This window comes from Lupinus angustifolius, chromosome LG06 (assembly GCF_001865875.1).
Source record: "Lupinus angustifolius cultivar Tanjil chromosome LG06, LupAngTanjil_v1.0, whole genome shotgun sequence".
Classification (NCBI taxonomy): domain Eukaryota; kingdom Viridiplantae; phylum Streptophyta; class Magnoliopsida; order Fabales; family Fabaceae; genus Lupinus; species Lupinus angustifolius.
The window spans coordinates 16,103,583-16,107,529 of NC_032014.1; positions in this window are offsets into that span (position 1 = coordinate 16,103,583).

Below are 3,947 nucleotides of genomic sequence, written 5' to 3' on the forward strand. Positions count from 1 at the left end.
ATTGTGTATTAGAGGAATTGGTCAAGACCATGCTTAATGAAAGCAAAGTGCCTAAATACTTTTGGTTCGATGTTGTGCATATGGCCTGCTATGTTATAAATCAAGTACTCCTGAGGCCTAAACTTTTAAAAACTCCTTATGAACTTCTGAAAGGCTGAAAACCTAGTATAGCTCATCTTCACACTTTTAGATGCAAATGTTTTATTTTAAACAATGAAAAATGTGCTTGAGGAATGTTTGATTGAAAAGCGGATGTGGGTATATTTCTAGGGTATTCGATGCATAGTAAGGTATTTAGAGTTTTTAATAAATACACCATGCCTGCAGCAGAGTCGATCCACATTCATTTTTATGAATCTTCTCCAAAATAGAAGAGAATAGTTTTGTTTGTGAATATTGTAGGTGCTTTGGAAGAAGTATACACTAAGGACTTGGAAAAGGACAAATAGGCTCAGAATGATCAAGAATTCGGTGAGGATCATGATGACTTGCCGAGGGTATGGAAAACTAAGAAAGACCATCCACTTGATAAAGTGATATGTGATATTTCTACGGGGTGGTAACCCGTAATTTTTGTAATTTCGTAGCTTTCGTATTGCAAATAGAGCCTAAGACCATAGATGAGGCCAAAGAGGATGAGCACTGATGTATAGCTATGAAAGAAGACCTAAACCAGTTTGAACGAAATAATGTGTGGGACTTGGTCCCCAAACCAAAAAAAGATCATCCAATAATTGACACCAAATGGGTCTTCAGAAACAAAGTTGATGAATTGGCTTAATGATACGAAACAAAGCACGCCTAGTAGCCAAGGGATACAACCAAAAGAAAGGTATCAATTACAATAAGACATACGCCCTTGTTGCAAGGTTGGAGGCTAGTAGGATGCTATTGGCATTTGCATCAATCATGAAATTTAAATTGTTCCAAATGGATGTCAAGATTTCCTTCCTGAAAGGATTCATTCAAGAAGAGTTGTATGTTGAGCAACTACCCAGTTTTGAAAACTATAAGTTCCCGAACCATGTTTATAAACTTAAAAAGGCACTTTATGGTCTAAAACAAACTCCTCGAGCTTGGTATGATAGACTGAGTACCTTTATTTTAGAAAAAGGGTTCATAAGGGGCAAAGTTGACACAATGCTCTTTATCCAAAAATCATATAATCATGTTTTGTTAGTGCAAATTTAAGTTGGCGATATTATCTTTCGAGCTACTCACGATCTCCTTTTCAAGAAGTTATCTGATTTGATGCATGGAGAATTTGAAATGTCAATGATGAGGAAGTTTACTTTCTTTGTTGGATTACAAATTAAGCAAATTAAAAGCGTAATATATGTCCACCAGTCGAAATATTGCAAAGAGCTACTTCGTAAATTTGAGATGGAAAAGTGCAAAGAAGCATCTACTCCGATGGCATCCTCATGTTACTTAGATAAAGATGAAAAAGGAAAATCGGTAGAGGTAACAAAGTTTCGCGGCATAATAGGCTCATTACTATATTTAACTGCGAGTCACCCTGATATAATGTTTTGTGTTTGCATGTGTGTGAGATATCAATCTATGCCTAAAGAATTGCACTTTATTTCTGTTAATCGAATCATAAGGTATATTAAGGGAAACCTAAATATGGGATTATGGTATCCTAGGGATGCCTCACTATCCTTCGAAGGATATTCTGATTCCGATTTTGCTGGGTGTAAATTGGATCGAAAAAGCACTAGTTGGACTTGCCACATTTTAGGCATCTCCTTAGAGTTATGTCACAACAAAAATCAAGCTTGTGTTGCTCTATCCACCGCCAAAGTGGAATACATTGTCATTGGTGTGTGTTGCGCTCAAAGTGGAATACAAAGTAGGATAAGGGCGAGGATTAGGATGAGCATGAGGGTTAGAATGAGGATTAGAATGAGGATGGGGATGAGGATTAGGATTAGGATGAGGATTAGGATGAGGATACGGATGAGATATAGGATTAGGATTAGGATTAGAATGAGCATAGGATGAGGATTAGGATTAGGGTAAGGATTAGGATTAGGATGAGGATTAGGATTAGGATGAGGATTAGGACGAGGATGCGAATTAGGATAGGATGAGGATGAGGATAGGATGAGGATTAGGATTAGGATGAGGATTAGGATTTGGATTAGGATCAGGATTCAGATGAGTATGAGGATAGGATGAGGATTAGAATGAGGATAAGGATGAGAATGAGTATAGAATTAGGATTAGGATTAGGGTAAGGATTAGGATTAGGATTAGGATTAGGATTAGGATGAGGATAAGGATTTGGATTAGGATGAAGATTACGATGAGGATTAGGATGAGGATGATGATGAGGATGAGGATGAGGATGAGGATAAGGATACAATGATGATTAGGATTACGATGAGGATGAGAATTAGGATTGGGAAGAGTATGTGGATGAGGATGAGGATAGTTCTAGAAGTAGGATGAGGATGAGGATGAAGATGAGGATGAGATTAGGAATAGGATGAGGATCAGGATGAGGATCAGGATGAGGATTAGGATGAAGACTAGGATTAGGATGAGTACGAGGACGAAGATAGGATGAGGATAGGATGAGCATTAGGAAGAGGATTTGGATAAGGATGAGGATTAGGATGAGCATGCGGATTAGAATGAGGATTAGGATGAGGATGAGGACGAGGATGAGTATGGGAATGAGGATGAGGATGAAGATGAGGATGAGGATGAGGATTGGATTAGGAAGAGGATGAGGACAGGATGACGATTAGGATGAAGATGAAGATGAGGATAAGGATGAGGATATGACTAGAATTTGGATAAGGATTAGGATGAGGATAAGGATGAGGATGGGGATGAGGATGAGGATAAGGAAGAGGATGAGGATGAGGATAAGGATGTGGATGAGAACTAGGATAGGGATCAGGATTAGGATGAGGATGAGGATGAAGATGAGGATAGGATGAGGATGACGAGTAGGATGAGGATTAGGATTAGCATGAGGATGAGAATGAGAAGGAGGGTCAGGATGAGGATGAGGAAGAGGGTGAGGATGAGGATGTGCATGAGGAAGAGGATGAGGATAGGATGTGGATTAGGATGAGCATGACGATGAAGATGAGGATGAGGATAAGGAAGAGGATGTGGATAGGATAAGGATTAGGATTGGGATGAGGACTAGGATGAGGATGAGCTAGAGGATGAGGATTAGGACAGGGATGAGGATGAGGATGAGGATTTTGATGAGGATGAGGATGAGGATTATGATGAGGATGAGGATGAGGATGAGGATGAGGATGAGCAAGAGGATGAGGATGAGGATGTGCATGAGGAAGAGGATGATGATAGGATGATGATTAGGATGAGCATGAAGATGAAGACGAGGATGAGGATAAGGAAGAAGATTGGGATGAGGACTAGGATGAAGACTAGGATTAGGATAAGATTAGTATTAGGATGAGGATGAGGATTACGATTAGGATTAGGATGGGGATGAGGATGATGAATATGATTAGGATGAGGATTAGGATAGGTTGAGGATTAGAACGAGGATGAGGATGAGGATGAAAATGAGGTTGAGGATGAGGATGAGGAAGAGGTTGAGGATGAGAATGAGGATAGAACTAGAATTAGGATGAGGATTAGGATGATGACGAGGATGAGGATAGGATTAGGATTATGATTAGGATGAGGATGAGGATGAGGCTGAGCATGAGGATGAGGATAACAAGTAGGATGAGGATTAGGATTAGGATGAGGATAAGGATTAGGATAGCATGAGGATTACGACGGGGATGAGGATGAGGATGAGGATGAGGATGAGGATGAGGATGAGGAAGAGGATGAGGATGAGGATGAGGATGAGGAAGAGGATGAGGATAGGATGAAGATTAGGATGAAGATGAAGATGAAGATGAAGATGAAGATGAGGATAAAGATGAGGATGAGGATTAGAATTG